The sequence below is a fragment of the Arabidopsis lyrata genome, assembly GCF_000004255.2.
Source record: "Arabidopsis lyrata subsp. lyrata unplaced genomic scaffold ARALYscaffold_4, whole genome shotgun sequence".
Classification (NCBI taxonomy): domain Eukaryota; kingdom Viridiplantae; phylum Streptophyta; class Magnoliopsida; order Brassicales; family Brassicaceae; genus Arabidopsis; species Arabidopsis lyrata.
In genome coordinates this window covers 10,547,758-10,566,161 of record NW_003302552.1, presented here as the reverse complement: position 1 = coordinate 10,566,161, position 18,404 = coordinate 10,547,758, and the positions used below count along the sequence as shown (strand labels likewise).

Sequence of the window (18,404 nt, the reverse complement as noted above, 5' to 3'; positions counted from 1 at the left end):
GTTTTTTTGGAGTTAATCTAATTTATAACTAAAATTATTTATAGCCAAAATGAGTTTGGTTTATAATAAGTAATATAGAAAAATGAGTTTGCCAAATAACGAATAGTAACCATAATTTAATGAATGTACATTAAATTAAATATATTTAAAAAATGAATTACTTAAAAAAATTGATTTTGTCAAAATTAATTAATATCTTTAAGATATTATGGAAAGGATTAGTTATGGTTAAGATATTATGTTAAGATTTTTTTGGTAATTAATATCTTTGATTTAAATTTTCGAAATTAAATAATTAATGCTAATGGCATGCTATTGTAAATATTTCTCAACTTCAGGATTTATTTGCTAATTGTGATCCAAAAATGTATATCTCTACAATAATTAATTGAGAAGTAGAAACGCACCACATTCAAAGTTAGGGCATTGGAGGCCTGTGGTTAAAAGTTGGAATGATTTGTCCTAAACACCCTTAATGAATTGTTCTTCTCGAAATTTCTTCTTCTTCGTAATTAGGGGTATATAAGTCTAATCGTGTGTTGATCTCTATAATAATGTCCTAAACACCCTCGATTTCGAAAATTTTTGTTCTTAATTGTTAAGGGTATATAAGTCTAATCGTGTTTTGAGATGATTAGTCTTAATCACCCTTAAATTTTTTTATTTTATAGTGTAATCGTTGGGGATACGGATGTCATAATGTCTCGACTTTAATGATTATGGAATCTTAGCTTAAATTTATTTGTTAATTTTTTAGATAATTCTATATCTTAGTAGTTAAAATTCGTTTTTGTTAGTTTTCTGATTTAGTTTCTAATTAAAAAGTTAAATTTCTTAAGATAATGATTGATGTTTGCCCTAATCTTAAAGCTATATATATGGTTGATCGGCCAGAGAATTATGTATTATTTTTTTCTGTGGCCATTAGATAGTTTTCACCGTTATGGTTTTTTTATACATCAACGATTCTGATGAATCAAGTTGTTTGTCATGCAAATATTGTTTTCATTCACCTTTAGAGGTTGTGTGCATATTGTTTGTGTTGTTTGTTTTATTTTTTTTGCATTATTCGTTGATTTATTGTTTTGCTTATTTGTTTTTTTGGTGTGTGTTTCAGTTTTGTATAACGTGGGAGGTTCCATCGACAAAGCGCTCCGACGAAGGTGGTGTTGACGAGCAAAGAACGAGGTTTGGGAAGGTACTTCTATAGTTTTAGTTTGTATATTTTTATATTTATTTACCTATATAAATTTATGTGTTTCTTCCTGTTATCGTATATATTTTTTATGCGATTTTATTGCGTATTAGTTGTCCCTGCATTCATAATTTTTTTCAGCATATATTTTTGATTTTTATTATGTTTTTTTACCTCTCAGGTTACAATGAGATGTGGGCATACGATCATCAAAGCGTGTTTGTTTCATCGTACAAAAAGTCAGTCTCTAATCTAAACTATATTTTGTATTTTATCATGAATTTACATGCTTTTCTTTTTGACTACTAGAAACCCTAACGTATATTTACTTTCTAAAACACAGAAATCTGTTTTGAAGCTCACGAAAAACAGAGGTTGCTCGCTCTAATGTCATTATCGTGCAAGTTATCGTCTCTGGTGGCTCTCTAAATCGACATCGATGTCGAGATTGCAAAGTCTATCGTGATAAAATTGTAAAATAGAGAGTTTCTTATGACTTTATCGTGCTGATTTGGTGTTTTTTTGACTAGATCTTCGATTTGGATATATGTTCGTTTATGCTAATTTTTTGTTTTGATTTGGCAAATTTAGATCTGCTTCGATTGCAGTACGAAGGATCCGACTTGGGTATATAGGTGTTTTACCTGGAGGAAAGGTAATTCCAACGAATAGATAGACAAGAAGAGCACTGAGTAATATAAACAAGAACATCATCGGAGCTCCTGTTTATCCTTCTGCTGTCAACAAGAGACCATTCACCAAGTAATTACTTATTACCTTCTTCTTTGAATGATCCTTTATTTGTAAAGTTGTATACACTTATCTTACGAACCAATTGTTTTCTCAGGAAGAATGGGATATGTAACAAGAAGATTCCACTCCATTGCATCGTCCGGTTACTAGGTCGGTAAATTTCAATTGATTTCTGCTTCAATGTCACAATTGTATTATGAGTTTGGTTAGGAGCTATAATTCTTGATTTAACTTCAGGAAATTTGCTGCTCAGTTAGCTGAGAACAATCCCCAAATTCACAAGGAGGTAACTTTATATTGACACAAATTGAATTTGGTAATTAAAAACATGACATGGTTTAGGTTGTCTAATCTCAAGTGTTTTTTTTTTGTGGTTAGGAAACCAAGAAACCAGACTTGATTTCGAACGAAACATTAGATAGAATCATAACAGATGTGGAAGAAGGAGACTTTAATGAACCAATGTTTGTTCAACACACTGAAGCCATGCTTGAAGAGATTGACCGAATGGTAAGGTTAACAATTTAAGCCACTCTTTTTTTTTGTTGGTTACTCGGATGAAGATATATGTTGTCTTTTATCTGCAGGAAGGAATTGAAATGGAAGATTCAAATGATATTGATGTTGAAGTAGAAGAGTCTGTGATGGATATAGACAGCTGTGACAAGAACAATCCTCTAGCTGTAGTTGAATACATTGATGACATATATTGCTTCTACAAGAAAAATATTGGTTACATATGGGATTTTCATGTTCTTGCAAGCATTGGATCAGATTCTAAAGGTAAAAACCATTTATGCTTTTTCTATTTCTTTTTTTTCCGTGGGAGTTAATAGAGAGAGAGAAGAAGAAGAGCATTGAGGATTTTAATGTAGAAAGATATTTGTAGAAGACATCTTTCAAGAGAAAGGATAGGATGTGTTTGGGTGTTTATGAGCATGTTTGACTTCAGACATGGTGGATCTAACCAGAAGCTTTTGATGGATAAGAAACGTGGAAGCAAAAGAATCATAGGTTTTTCTTCTTTTCTCTTTTGGGTATTGGAATGTGTCTGAACCAAAAAAGATTCTCACGTTGTTGGTTTGAAGAAACAATGCAGGTAATAATGGAATGTTTGAGACTAAGGTTGAGAAGCAGCTTACTTGTGACTGTGAGGTCTTTGTTAAGTTTTTGTTGGATTTAAGAATCAAACTTGCTTTTGTTGTGTAAAATGGTTTTGTGAGAAATGAAAAACTAAAGTAGATTGTTTTGTCTCTGGAAAGTGAAGCTGAAATGCAGAGTGTCAAGATACTAAGATGAGATTGATGAGAAGTCTAAGAAAGGTAACAGATGTTTGTGTATTCAGCATTTTATATAAGACTCTGATGTTTGTTATGTATTGTCTAATCAAAAACCAGTTTTCAGACAACTTTACAATTGCTCTGTTTCATTACGATGGGATAGCAAGTGAGTGGAATGACGAGTTTGAGTGGAGCTAAATTTGATTCAATCTGAATGTAAGGTTGTGGCGGAGACGTTTTCAGATTTGACGTTTTCAGATTTCAAATATATATAGAACTAATTATGTTTTTGGTGAATCAGGTTAATGTTCTTAAACCAAACCACAAATCAAAGAGATATTGAGTCTGAGATCGAGGTGAGCCAAGAAGGCAAAGTAAGGGAATTGTCATGGATAATGTTAACTCTAGATTAAAGGTGTCTTCCCGTCAGATTTTTTTCTCCCTAAACACTGTGAATATCAAATTAGACTAGATAATCACAATACATCTCTTCTTTTTCTCCTTTGTATTCTGGATACTAATTCCTCAGGTTCAAGGAAAAGCCGAACGCATTATCACAACCCTTAAATTCGAAAAAGAAGAAGGAGACATCACTCAACAAGGAAAAGATACTAACTCTTCAACTAAAGGAAGAGTTAGCAGAGATAGACACACGAAATACAGAGTTGTACAAGGTAACAGTATTATTACATTCATGAATCTCTCTTGCATTTGATCTACCAGAACACAATCATGCTATTGGTCTTTTGCAAATTTGTTCAGATTGGATGTGGTGAAGAAGGAGAACACATTTGCATGGCTTATAAAAAGAACCATTGGGTCTCATCTCTCCAATCATGTTGAGGAGTAATCAACGACGGTGGATTGAGGCGTACACGGCGGTGGCACTACCAGAGAGGTTAACTGTTAAATTTTCTAAATTCTACTCTTTTAATCTCTCAATCAAATTATCAGTAGTGGCTACATGTAATGGAGACTTAAAACGAAGGATTCAAAAGGTAAAGATTGTCCGATGCATTAATGCTTTTGTTTATATCCATGGTTGGGGTCTTTGGATATTCTTAACTCTTTTTCTTTTGTTAGTTTGCAGATTCCTGGTGTGCCGATTATGTATGTGATGACTTACGGCTATCCTGAATTCTAGAAGCTTTGGTAACAAGATCTGTGGGATAACAATTATAGAAGGGAAAGTCATGCTAATAACGTGCTGCTCTCTTTTCTTTTGGTGAGTTTCTTCAACATTTTTTTGATTTTAATTTGAAAGATGTGAGAGGTAGGTGATGTAGGTTATAGGTTTGATTTCCCCAGACGAATCCCATATCTCAGGTTTTGATTTTATCAATGTGGAAAAAGTGATAGTAATTATTTCTCATTCTTTATAGCAATTCACTTTGGTAAGCAAAAGCAAAGTGAAGCATTTGAGTATTCCACCACAAGTGACATTGTAGATTGTCTGGATTCTTCTACTGATCACTATTACTCTCCACAGATTTTGGAGACATCTATATACAAAGATTTAAGAATGATTAGATGCTTTTGCTTAAAAGGATCTGATTCGGTTTCTCATACTCTGTCTCAGCTTCTCAGCTTTCTTAATATCTCAACAAGAGGATATGAAAAGTGTTACTTTGTTAATTTCTCTTTTTTTTTTTGCTCTCGCCTCTCTTTCTTAGTTTTTGTCTAACAAGCTTTTTCTCCTTGATTGTTTTCCGTTTTCTGATGAGACTTTGTTTTGTTCATGGGTTTCAGATTATACTTGTGAGCAGATGCAACAGGTGGCAGAGATGGTGAGAATAAGATAGCTCGAATGAGAGTCTTGGAGATGACAATGTTCAGCATAATCATCACATGAAGAGCTTACCATCGGTCCGTACCCCAGGCATACGTCGTCTTTGAAGGTTCTAGAACATTCTAACTATAAAAAGATAACTAGAATATTTATTTTAGAATCTGTCAATGATGAAATTTTATTAGTGACTTTGATCCCTTTGATTTCGTTATATTTGGAATTGGAAGTTTAATCGTATATCACCATTTGAATCAATTAAGATATTCCCACAATTATGTTTTCTAGATATGATGAGTAGGTGCTTCCAGATGAAGGTAAGAAAAGTTTAAACTTTCGTACTGATCTTTAAACTTCTTTTGTGGCCTTTGTTGTTAATTTTGGTACCTTCTTCAAATCCAATTATGTTTTTTTTCTATGAACCTTCGATCACATATGATCGTTGGCTTTTGCAGAAACTAATTGTTCCTGTTGACCTTTGGAAAGCAATCAGAGACAGACAATTTGTCAATATTTTATCTTCCATTGTGGTTTTTGATCTCTGTTTGTTGTTGTAGACAAGGGAATCACCACTAACTCAAGGATCGATAACACATCTATATGATCTTTTGGTGAATGGTAACAGTCTCCAAATTCTCTAACACATTCTCCAAAACCATTTTCAATATCAATATCATAATCTCTGTTTCTTGTGGTTTTTGATCTTTGTTTGTTATTATAGAGGTGAAAATACATTTGCTTCTAAGTATTCAAAAGAAACAACAATTCTCCTATTGGATCTGATTTTTACTATATATAAATCACACATCTGTTTGCTATTGCTGAGAAAATTCACACATGTGTTTCTTAGGAGATTTGGAAATATAGATAAGACTAGAGATGTATGAGCTTTTTCCTTGATTGAGTTTGAATCTCTTTGGATTAAAACCGGAAAATTTATCTATAAAATTATGACAGTATGAGTTTTGGAACTTAGAAAGAGTAATGGGCTTCCATATATCAATGTTTCTTCTCTAGATACTCTTTAACAGTTGTTTTGGGTCTTTAAAAAGTATATACTTGCTATGATTTGTGCAGGTAGCTCGGAATCTTGGAAAAAGTCTGCGTACATTTCATCCAACGATTAGAGAGCAGACTTTTGTTTTGTTTTTTTATCTCAAGACTTTAAGAAAAAAATGAGGTTAGTTTGTATATTGGCCAACTATTTTTGATTGTTTGGAAAAACTTTACGTACATATCAGCTAACGATTAGAGAGCACAGGTTTGTTTTTTTTATCTTAACACTTTGAGCATGGTGGTAGCAGTCTCTGCCTTTTGGATTGCTCTTTTGCAGGCTGCAGTTATTTCGCGAAGCAGTACATGGTTGGTGAGTAATGAGTTTGTCATTTTCATTTTTGCTTATTACTATTCTCCATTAGCCCATATGAATAATGTATTTCTTTGCACCAGCTACCGATATACTTTGTAGTGTCCCTGGGATGCTATGGTCTATTAATAGTTTGAATTAGTCTAATGCAGTTCCTACCTGTCCTACAGATGCATTCTCTTGCAGCATGGACTTTCTTTACCCTTTTCTTAAGAGCAGTTCTCTTGCAGCATGTACTTAACCTTTTTCTTTCGTTGTTAACCTTGAATTCTCAAAGCTTATTAGGGTATAATTTAGTTCTTTGCAGAATATTACAGAGGCAAGCTAAGAGACTTCTTAAGCGTTAATAGAGCATTAACCTCTCACCTACATAACAATTGTATTATAATATTGTATGTGGGAGATGTACTTTGAGAAATCAGGGTTAGCAATTGGAATTTTTAGGGCTTTAAATATGAGCTGAACAAGAAACTCTTCAAACACATTCATTTGTGTCGATAGTTGCATTTGTTTCTGTCTGAAACTCTGGTAATAATAATAAAAACATGCATGGTATGTAGATATATTCGTCCATTGAAATAAAAAGCACAATACTCTTTTTCACTTGAACGGATTGTAAATAGCGTCATCATTTTATATATGTGCATTACATTTAAAATAACCACTTCAAATTGTACAATATTATTACTAAATTAATATAAAATATACATGATGTTAATACGTTTTCTCCGGGTCTTCATATATGTAGAACGTTTATTTATGTTATCTACGTGCCTAACACTTAATCGGAACCTAAAACACTTAATATGATATGCATACTGTTTTATCTTTGTAATCAAAAATTTCCCATAAACACTTATCCCACATTAATTTATACTATCAATTACTTGCCCCTACAATTTATACACAAAATTCAACTTTACCACTATATTCCTAATCAAAAATATTTTACTCAATACTACAATGAAATTCTTAAACACAAACTATATACATAGATACAAATATCTCTTACATATTAACAAAAGATTACACATGTGAATGTTTGTGTATTGCTTTATCTTTGTAATCAAAATATTCCCACAAACCCTTATCCCACATTAATCTATACTATCAATTACTTGCCTTGGAATTTATACAACAGATTTAACTCTACTACTATATTCCTAATCAAAAATATTATACTCAATACTACAATAAAATTCGTGTCAAACAAACTATATACATAGATACAAATATCTCTTACATATTAAGAAAACATTCCACCCGGGCGAAGCGCACCTGTTGATAAACGTAGAAATTATTTTCGAATTTATGAGTTTATAACTATGATAAAAAAAAACAAGAAGAGCAAAAATGATGGTTTTATGCAGCCTCATAAAAAAGCTCTTGATAAACGTAGAAATTATTTGTTGATGGTGAGTTTGGCTATAACCAGGATAACAAAAGAAAGAGAGCAAAATTAACGATTTTCTCCTGTTTGACGAAAGAGCTCTTGATAAATGTATAAATCATTTGCTAATTGAAGAGTTTTGCTATAACCATTATAACGAAAAACAATGAACAAAATTGACAGTTTTCTACAACTTTGTAAAAATGTCCTTGATAACCGTAAATATCATTTGCTGGTTGATGAGTTTGGTTATAACCATGATATAAAAAAAGAAGTTGATGGGTTTCTGCAATGTAATGAAAGAGCTCTTGATAAACGTAAAAATTATTTGCTGATTGATTAGTGTGGCTATAACCATGATAACAAAACAAGAGAACCAGAATTGACGGCTCCGATGAAAGAGAACTTGATAAATAGAAATCATTTCCAGGTTGACGAGTTTGGCTGTAACAATAAAAACAAAAAAACAATGAACAAAATTGACGGTTTTCTGCAAGCTCATGAAAAAGAACTTGATAAACGTAAAAATTATTTGCTCAGTGATGTGTTTGGCTATAACCATGATAACAAAACAAGAGAAGAAGAATTGACGGTTTTCTATAATCTAATGAAAGAGATCTTAATAAACCTAGAAATTATTTGCTGATTGATGCGTTTGGCTATAACAATAATAACAAAAACTGAGCAAAATTGACGGTTTCTGCATCCTCACGAAAAAACTATTGACAAACGTAGAAATCATTTGCTAATTATGATGTGGAAGTCGAAACTAACACAATCAAGATTTGTCTAGGGTTTTATTTTAGGGATACGATAATCGTGAATTCTCAAAGAACAACAGAAACGATTGATACCAAAGATGGTGTTCTTGATATTATTAATGAAAAGATGATTTTGATCGTACAAGAGTTTGATCGTAAAAGAAAAAGGTGTTTGTGCTGTGAGAGCTTTGCTTAGTGTAATTTCTAGAGCGATATTGCTTGCCCCTTTGTTTGAGCCTTGAATCTCCTTAAATAGGGATCATAAACCGCCTCTCCAGCGATATTCTCGGAAGATTTCCATTTATCTTGAAGTCGGCCAGAATATCGCGGATTAGGACAATTTCCTTATTCTTCGGAGTTTTCGGAATATTTCCTGATTTGAGTTGATCCTTCGCGATTCTTCCTTATCATTTCCGAGTTTATCGGAAATGATCCTTCTTTTTCGGAAATGATAACTTGCTTGGAAATGATACCTTTAAAGAAGAATATTTACTAAGTCTTTGCTTCGGGCGATGATGAAGACTTCGCCTCGGGGAACTTGTGCAACCGGCTCGGGGACAAGAGAGGCACGGCCCAGGTTCCCGAGGGAAACCGGCTCGGGTTCACAGAAAGAGCCGGCTCAGGGGTCTCGACACGAATCGGCTCGGTTTCTCGGAATGAACCGGCTCGGGCGCTTGAAGGGACCCGGCTCGGGTTCACAAGCTTGCTGACGGACCCCGAGCAGACTACGGGTGTTCCCCGAGGCAACCAATGCAGTGACCCGAGGTGAATGGCAGTCTGACCCGAGGTGAATGGCTGTCTGACCCGAGGTGAATGGCTGTCTGACCCGAGGTGAATGGCAGTTTGACCCGAGGTGTCTTCAGAAGTTCCCTGAGGCGTTCGAAGTTCGGCTCGGTGCTATGGGATGAAATCCGACCCCAACAGTTAGCCCCCCAGCTCGTTGGTTCGAAGAGCAACCGATGAGCTTCACGACTGTTAGTCCGAGCCGTTTTAACTTTGTTCCGAGCCCATCCTTGTATGCCGTGAAATTTTCAAAATTTTCAATGCTTCAAAGATGGTTAGTGTCCTTCGGTGATTCTGAATCTTGACGATTCAAATCTCTTTGACGCTTCATCTTCTTCTAGCGCGTGTGACGGTTGAGATTCTACCTCGAGAAGTGGAAGAGTCCTCTGCTGATTCCCGAGAACCGTGCGGATGCGAAGTATCTTAATATTGGTCACGCGCACCCGACGCGCCCGAGACTTGGGCGGATGCGAAACATTATTAAACTCGTGTGTACCCGACGCGCCGAAGCATTCTATAAATATCCGACTCCTGCTTCATTTTCTCATTTCGCAATCTGCAAGGAAAATTTCTAAGGTTCGCTTCTTTTCTCTCTGATCTTGATCTCTTTAATTTCCTCTGCTTTGCTTTATTTTCCGTCGTTCCTCCGCCGTGCCAGATCTTAGATTTGGTTTTTTCCGATTTCAAATCTTGTTTTTCCCGATCCTTTCTGATTCACCCGAGCCGAAGATGTCACTCTCGGATTCAAGTGATTCATCCCGAGGCAGAAAAATTCCCGTTCATGAAAGGAAGATGATTTGGAGCAGTCCCTCGGAAGGAGCCGAGGCTAGTTTTTCAGATTGCTCCGAGCGGAACGGCGATAGTGAATCAAGGTCGTCACCCGTGGACCAAGATCCGAGCCAATTTGTGGCTCGGGAAGATACAGTTGCGAATGTGGCTCGGGATGAGGATCTTCCTGATGATCCCGAGGCAACTTTAATTACGGGGAGAACGCATCCTCCGTCTAAGGACGAAGCTGGGGGCTCTCGTTGGCAAAAAGCGCCCGAGCCGTCTTTGCTCCCTGTAAAGGCCGAGGCGATTCACTATGATTCCGACGCGGAGGCGAGAATGCTTCAGGCCAGGATGCAAGCGGCTAAGGCTCTGCAGCAAAAGACGAAGCGAGCCAGAAAAGTAAGAAGGCCCGACCCCCCTGGTTCTACGCTATCCACCGAGGACTCCCTCAGAGAGTTGAGAGTTCGGTTCGGTTTTAGTGAAGGAGTCACGATGAGGCTCCCGACCCCGAGTGAACGAGCCGATAATCCTCCCGAGGGGTTCTTCACGTTGTACGAGGGGTTTTTCAGTTTTTGTTTCCTTTGGTTCCCTCTCCCGAGGCTGATCGTTGAGTATTTGTGGTCGTACAAGATTGCGTTGGCTCAGATCTCAACTCGTGGATTGCGGCATCTTATCGGGATTTTAGTAAGGAGCTTCGAGGTAGATAAAGTTTTGTCCCTCGGGCATTTAAGGAGTTTCCTGGAGATTCGTCGTAGCCCGGGTCCTCTGGAAAGATACTACATCTCGCCGAGCAAAAATAAAAAGATCATCGGCGGGTTCCCGAGCAAGGATGAGAAATACACCGATCATTTCTTCTTCGTCGCGATTGACGAGGACTCCGTCCCCGAGGGATGCCTTGATAAAATTGTCGCGAAATGGGGCAAAATTGGTAGTTTACCCGAAGCGTTTGAGCTCTTCTTTCTGTCGTGATTTGATCGATTTATTCTAACCAGTTTTTTTTTGTTTTCAGATCGTACCCCGGCGTTCCTCGAGCTTATCCCCGAAGATCTTTTAGAAATTCACGAGGAGTTGGCTTCCCGGAAGTGTAACTGGACCAAACACTTCACGCTCAAAAGAGTTGAGAAGGCGCTGAGATTGCTCCGAGGCGTGTCCTGCTCATCATCGTCATCTTCTTCGGATTACTGACTAAGCGGCTACATGGAAATGCAGAAGGCGAAGATGACGTTAAGGGAGAGAAAGGCTGCCGAGAGGGAAGCGGCCGAGCAGAAAAGAGCTCTTGAGGCGGCCTTCAAACCTTCGACTGAGGGGTCTAGAAGGCCCGAGGCGTCCGATCTTCCCGAGGCGTCTGGCGGGCCCGAAGTGGTTGAGGGCCGCGAAGGATCCGGGGTTGATGTAGCGGTTGCTTCTGTTCCTCCCGAAGCGGTCGACGATGTCCCAGCTGGGGACAGTGGAGTTCAAGCTCCCGAGGCCGAACACACCGAGGTTGTGGTTGGCTTGGCTGCTGGTAGACAGGCCAAGTCTAAGGGAAAACGTCCTCGGGGCGACCACTCTACCGACAGGAGGAAGAGGTCGAAGAGCGATCACGGCAGCTCTCGACCGATTTACAAGGACAAGGTGGCTTCGGCCAACCTTGTTGCTTCGTGTGCATGGCCGTTGTTGACGGCCCCTGAGAATCTGGCCGAGGCGGAGAGATACGCCGAGACTTCGGCTAACTTTCTAAAGGTAATGATTTTTTGTTGAACCTCTTGTTTCGAAGTTCTTTTCCGTTCCTAACATGTTATTTTATCCCCAGGCTTTCTCCTCAATGAACACGCTGGTTCGTTCTTACGAATCCGTGAACCGTCAGCATGAAGCTGCCAACGAGCGGCTTGAAATAGCCCGTGCGGAATCGGAGAGGAGAATAGCCGAGGCGACTACGGCGAGAGAAAATGCGGAGGCCCTTGTCGCAGCTGAGCAAGAGGCGAGGCAAAAAGAGGCCAAGGAGAATGCTCGAATTCGGCAAAAAACCGAAGCAGAGGTCGAGCGCCTCAAACGCCTGCTCGCCGAGGAGAAGTCTCTTCGGGAGGTCGAGGTAGCCCGAGCCAGGAAAGCTGCGAAAAGGGCGGTTACTGAAGAGTTCGCCAAGCAGATCGGGACGATCGAGGCGAAACTGGAACAGTTTGACCAAGTTGCCGAGCTGATCGCCGAGCTCGAAGGGGGAAAGTCGATCGAGGATGAGAAGAAGGAGGTAGAGGCATGGAAAGAAGAGTTCGGGGACGCGGAAGCGGAGTATTCTCGGCTTGCGGTTAAACTGCTCGGAACTTTGAAGGTTCCTCCGGTATCACCCGACTCCGCTCATGATAGCCTCGAAAATAGGTCGGTGGAAGGCGACGCGACCAAAATCGGAGTTACCGATCAAGCAGGAACGTTCCTGGATCTTGCGGCGACGCATGCCGAGGAGCGAGACGAATAAGCCCGAGGCGTCTCTAAAACTCCTTTTTCTTCTGTTTTGTTTTTTTTTTTTTATCTCTTTTGTAAAACTTATGCCTGGACGGCTTTATCCATCTGAATGCATGTTTCTTGAATTCGATACCAGTGTTGAATAACTGGGTTTATGACATGCCCGTCGAGAAGTTATTTCTTCCCAATAGTATTAACTTCCGAGCCGAAAACGAAAAGAATCGTGCGCCAGTGTCAATTCAAAAGTTTTAACCTCCGAACTGAATTATACACCGATGTCAACGTAATTGGGAATAGTGAACCAGTGTTAAGATAACTGGGTTTTTGTAAGTGTGACCACAAAAAGTTAATTTCTCCCGAACCATTTCAACTTCCGAACTGAAAAGTGAAAAAGATCGTTTACCAGTGTTAAGGTAACTGGGTTTTGGTTATATGTGACTAATCTTTATCGGTTGCGACCCGAGCTGATATAGTCGATACCAGTGCTTAGAAGCGAACTGGGGTACCAGTGTCGAAGTCAACTGGGTTTTCTGAAGACAATTTTCTTTATGGCAAGATATCTCCGACCGAATCGTCTCGACTGTTTATATAGCGCGCTGTAACCGAGGAGGTGAAAAGAGCTTTTTCCGTCCGAGGACATGGCCATCGTCCGAACGAACTTTTAGCTTTATAGGTCGATAAGATGACCGTTAAAATATCCGAGGTGGATAAGATTGACAATCTGAAGAGTAAAAACTTAGAGAATTTGAAAAATTTAGTGGGAGTATATATGTATACGGACCCACTCCCCCCCTTTTTTAATTAGGGGGGGTAGCTGAACTCGTCCGAGGACGAGCTGCCTACGTACCCTTTTCAGGGATCAAGCCACCCCGTAGTTCAAGTACATGCGTACCTTAGGTTTTTAGCGGTAATATTTCCTTAGATGCATTGCATTCCAGGATCTAGGTACCGCTTTGCCGTTCATGTTGATGAGTTCGTAGACGCCGGGACGGACTACCTTTGCGATCGTGTAAGGTCCTTCCCAATTCGCGCCGAGCTTACCTGCGTTCTGCTCGGCGGTGTTCTGGAAAACTTTGCGCAGTACGAGCTCTCCTTCGTGGAAGCGGCGATGCTTCACGTGAGAATTGTAGTACCGAGCCGTTGCATTCTGATAGTTCTGCATACGGATCAAAGCTGAATCTCTTCTCTCGTCAATTAAGTCCAGCTCGTCCAGCATCATCTGAGTGTTGGAATTTTCCTGCTCAGGGAGAAAACGTCTTCTCAGTCCCGGGATCTCGGCTTCGGTGGGAATCACACACTCCGTGCCGTAGACAAGGGCGAAAGGTGTTTCTCCCGTGGCCCGCCGCGGCGTGGTTCTGTGTGACCATAACACTCCTTCCAATTCGTCGGCCCAGCGGCCTTTCTTCGCGTCGAGGCGTTTTTTTATTCCATCGAGAATCGTCTTGTTGGCTGCTTCGGCTTGACCGTTTCCCTGAGGGTACCGAGGCGTAGATTTGCTGAGGCGAATTCCCCATTTCTCGCAGAATCCTTCGAAGCGAGCCGAGATAAATTGCGATCCGTTATCTGTAACGATCTCGTAAGGTATCCCATGGCGGCATATGATGTTCTTCCAGACAAAGTTCTCGACCTGCGCATCTTTGATGCTGGCGTAAGAGTCCGCCTCGATCCATTTGGAGAAATAGTCTGTCAGTACGAGGACGAGTTTCTTCTGCTTGGAGTTGTGTAGAGGTCCGATGATGTCCATGGACCATCGCATGAATGGATAAGGCGAAGTTATAGAAGAGAGGAGCTCGGCGGGTTGATGAATGGTTGGTGCGTGCCTCTGGCATTTATCACATCGTTGAGAAAATTTCTCGCAGTCTTTGACCATCGTCGGCCAAAAATATCCGTGGCGTTTGATCTTTATAGCCAGAGCTCTCCCGCCAGAATGGTTTCCACAAGATCCGCCGTGAACTTCTTCCATGACTCTCCGAGCTTCATTTCCTTCGACACAGATAAGGAGGGGCCCAGAAAATCGCCATTTAAAGAGCTCTCCGTCGATCAGAGTATACCGAGCCGCTTTGGCCTTAAGCTTCCAAGCTGCTCACTTTTCAGTAGGAACTTCTCCATCGGCGATGTAGCTTCGGATGGCTCCAATCCATTTGGCGTCGCTTCCGTATTCGGGCTCGGTTGTGTCCGTAATTTGCTGGTCTAGCTGTTCGATGTCCATTTCTTCCGGCTCTTCTGTCTCCCGAGCTGTTAGAACTTGATCCTTGCTATTATCTTCAATGCTCGGCTTTTCGATGAACTCAACTGGTATGATTCTCTTCAGATTTGGGTCGGATGTTGAAGCTAGAGCCGCTAAGGCATCGGCCGACGTGTTCTCACCTCGTGGGATTCTGGTTAACTCAAACTCTCCGAACTGTTTCGCCAAGTCTTGTGTGAGAGCAAGATACGCTTCCATTCGTTCGTCGCGAGCCGCGTATTCTCCATTGAATTGATTAGCCACGAGCTGGGAGTCGCAAAAGGCTCGCAGCTTGTTGATCTTAAGTCCCCGAGCCAGCTGAAGTCCTGCTATCAGCGCTTCGTACTCAGCAACGTTGTTAGTCGCGTCGAAATTTAGCCGGAAGGATTGTTCAAAGATTTCACCCTCTGGTGATGCGAGGCGGATTCCGACGCCAGAACCTTGTTTTGAGGATGAGCCGTCGGCGTGGAGGATCCAAACAGCGTTGGGTGACTCTTCTCGGACGTTCTCCGTTGGCAGCTCGATGATAAAATCGGCCAGGACTTGAGATTTCGCGCATGTTTTGTTCCTGTATTCGATGTCATACTCGCTGAGTTCTACTGCCCACTTGGCTAGGCGTCCTGATTGGCTCGGACTGTGCAAGATGGTTCGGAGTGATACGGGTGCCATGACGACAATCGAGTGAGACTGGAAATATGGCCGTAGCTTCCGAGCTGACATAACTACGGCGAGGGCGAGCTTTTCAGTTTGCGGGTAGCGTGTTTCCGCGTCGGTGAAAGTTTGCGAGACATAAAATATCGGCTTCTGCTCCCCTCTGTCTTCCCTGACTATGACTCCACTTATAGCCGTATCAGAGACTGCGATGTACAGGAATAACGGCTCGCCCGGGACTGGTTTCACTAACACCGGTGGATTAGCCAAATATTTCTTCAGTTCCTGGAAAGCTTCTTCGCAGCGATCGGTCCATTCGAATTTCTTGTTCCCGCGCACGGTGTCGTAGAAAGCCAGGCATTTGTCAGTGGACCGCGAGATGAATCGGTTCAAAGCCGCGACTCTCCCGGTGAGACGTTGGACTTTGCGCTTGTTCTGTGGTGAGGGCATGTTCAGTAGAGCATCGATTTGCTTCGGGTTTGCTTCGATGCCTCGGTGAGTTATGAGATATCCCAATAATTCTCATGACTTTACAGCGAAACGACATTTTGCCGGATTGAGCTTCATGTTATGCTTGTTGAGCTGGCGAAAACAGTCGCGCAGATGGGCTATATGATCGTTTTCCTCAAGGGATTTGACTAACATGTCGTCGATATAAACTTCCATCGTCTTCCCGAGCTGCTCAGAGAACATCCTGTTGACGAGGCGTTGATACGTTGCGCCGGCATTCTTGAGTCCGAAGGGCATGACTTTGTAACAGTAGATACCTCGGTCTGTGATGAATGCTGTCTTCTCGCGATCGTCGGGGTGCATGAGAATCTGATTGTATCCTGCGAAAGCGTCCATGAATGATAGCAACTTATTTCCCGCGGTTGCTTCCACTAAACGATCGATATGTGGGAGCGGAAAACTGTCTTTAGGGCAAGCTTTGTTCAGATCGGTGAAATCGACGCAGACTCTCCACTTGCCGTTCTTCTTTTTAACCACGACAGGATTTGCTAACCAGTCCGGATACCTTGCTTCAGAGATCGAGCCGATCTTCAGGAGCTTTTCAACTTCGGCGTTCACGGCATCTGCGCGATCCCGGCCCAATTTTCTTCGCTTCTGCTTGATGGGCTTGAAAGATGGATCAACATTCAGCTCGTGGCAGATTACGTCGATGCTCACTCCAGGTAGATCTTCAGCTGACCAGGCGAAGGTGTTGATGTTCTCTTTGAGGAATGAGATGAGCTCGGTCTTGATTTCCTCGCTTAAGTCGCTGCCAATTTCCACGCATCGTTCAGGCCGTTCGTCGTCGAGGCTAATGGAGATTACAGGATCCGAGGTAGGCTTCTTCTCCTCGCGTGCCTCCTCGATCTGTAATTGCTATAACTGTTTAGATATAGCCTTCTCTTCACTCCGGCCAAGTTTCGATTTCTTGTGATCGGTTTCAGCCTTCGCTTCAGTGACAGGGTTTCTGAGTTTGTGTGCTGCCATGAAACACATCCGAGAATTTTTCTGACTGCCCTATATCGTTTTCACGCCATTAGGGGTCGGGAATTTGACACACAGATGATATGTCGATGCGACAGCTCGCATTAGATTTAACCACGGGGTTCCCATTATGACGTTGTAGATGGTAGGTCGGTCGGTGACTGAGAAGTTGACTATCTTTGTTACCCCGCCGGCTCGGACTGGTAGTTGGATGGTTCCAAGTGTCATCAAAGTTTCCCCTGAAAATCCGAGGACAGGCCTCGGGGTCGGAATCACCTGTGACATGTCGATGTTCATTCGTTGGAGCGTTTCGCGAAAGATCACGTCAATGGTGCTGCTGGTGTCGATTAACACTCGGTAAATATCATGATCTCCTATCGCTAATATGACAACGATTGGATCGTTATGAGGCATGTCGAGCCCGTTTGTCTCGCTTTCTTCGAATGTGATCACGTCGTTAGGTCGATCGAAGCGTCTTGTCCAGTTGCTAGGCGTCTCGGCTCGGCGTTGATAAGCTTTGATTGCCGCTACGGTGTCAGGACAGTATGGCGATCCACCCATTATGGTAAGAACCTTCTGCCGCGTACCATCTCGGTCTTCGTCTTCCGACCCTCGAGTTCTTTTCTGAGACTCCTGGTTCCTTGGTTCGGGGTCTCTTCCTGGGTTGGTCTGCTCGGGCTCCGGTTCTGGCTCGAGGTCCTTAAGAGTAACGTTTGTCCCGAGCTCTCCAGCTAGGAATTTGGTTGCTAACTTGGCTCCGAGGCTTCGGCATCTCGAGGTATGATGGCCGAAAATTTTGTGGTGTTCGCAATATTCTTGATCATTGCTCGGTGGCTGATCCCTTGTCCAAGTAAAGGACTCTCTTCCTCGCCCACGGCCTCGGCCTCTGCCGCGGCCACGGCCTCGGGGCGTGTCAATCTGGTAGCTATGGTATCCTGAGAAATTGCGCCCTTCGTGATGCGTATACGTACCGCTCTCACGCGTTTTCTTCTGGACCGGAGGTGTCGCTTGGGCTTTCTCGGTTTTCTCGGTTCGGGGCGCCTGTTTTGTTGGCTCGTGCCTCTTTGCTAGTAGCGCCATTTCTTCTTCGTGGGCGACGAAATCCGAGGCTCGATGCAGCGCATCGCGAATTGTCGTTGGTTTAGACAGGTTCAACTCTTTCCTGAATTCTGACTTGTACCAGAGAGCTTTCTTCAAAGCCGAGAGAGCTGCTACATCTGTAATTCCTTCGACCTTGGCTAGCGTCGATTTGAAGGTCTTGAGGAAATCCCTTAATGGCTCGGTGGGCTGTTGAGACAAGGACCACAGATCCGCATCGGAAGTTCCGGGGTCGATGAGCACGGAGTATTGTTTGAGGAACAATGTCGACAGCTCGTCGAAACTATCAATCGAGTTTCGTTCTAATCTTGAAAACCACTTTAATGCGGGTCCTTTGAGGTGTTCCACGAACAGTAGGCACAGACCTGCATCCTTTTCCCCGGGTTTGAATCTGGCTCGGGCCACCGATATCACGAACGATTTAATGTGGCACT

The 18,404-nt window shown here is 41.8% G+C and overlaps 2 long non-coding RNA genes across 18 annotated transcripts; both read left to right on the top strand.

The window, feature by feature from the left end:
- Positions 1–1,359: 1,359 nt before the first annotated feature.
- On the top strand, positions 1,360–2,626 carry LOC9316928. 2 transcript variants are annotated; one of them, XR_002332986.1, is made up of 7 exons: positions 1,360–1,434; positions 1,539–1,668; positions 1,787–1,957; positions 2,043–2,098; positions 2,186–2,234; positions 2,327–2,458; positions 2,536–2,626. It is a non-coding gene; the product is annotated as an uncharacterized LOC9316928 (long non-coding RNA). The 2 variants fall into 2 exon arrangements; XR_002332985.1 differs by lacking the exon at positions 1,360–1,434 and having other exon boundaries at positions 1,495–1,668.
- Positions 2,627–2,642: 16 nt separating this feature from the next.
- LOC9316927 lies at positions 2,643–6,939 on the top strand. 16 transcript variants are annotated; one of them, XR_002332978.1, is made up of 13 exons: positions 2,643–2,731; positions 2,841–2,962; positions 3,048–3,103; positions 3,211–3,270; positions 3,353–3,444; positions 3,530–3,643; positions 3,758–3,902; positions 3,991–4,226; positions 4,312–4,453; positions 4,978–5,126; positions 5,572–5,632; positions 6,092–6,194; positions 6,276–6,527. It is a non-coding gene; the product is annotated as an uncharacterized LOC9316927 (long non-coding RNA). The 16 variants fall into 16 exon arrangements; XR_002332975.1 differs by having other exon boundaries at positions 2,644–2,731; positions 2,838–2,962; XR_002332976.1 differs by lacking the exon at positions 2,643–2,731 and adding an exon at positions 6,551–6,939 and having other exon boundaries at positions 2,746–2,962; positions 6,276–6,380.
- The last annotated feature ends 11,465 nt before the right edge of the window (positions 6,940–18,404 follow it).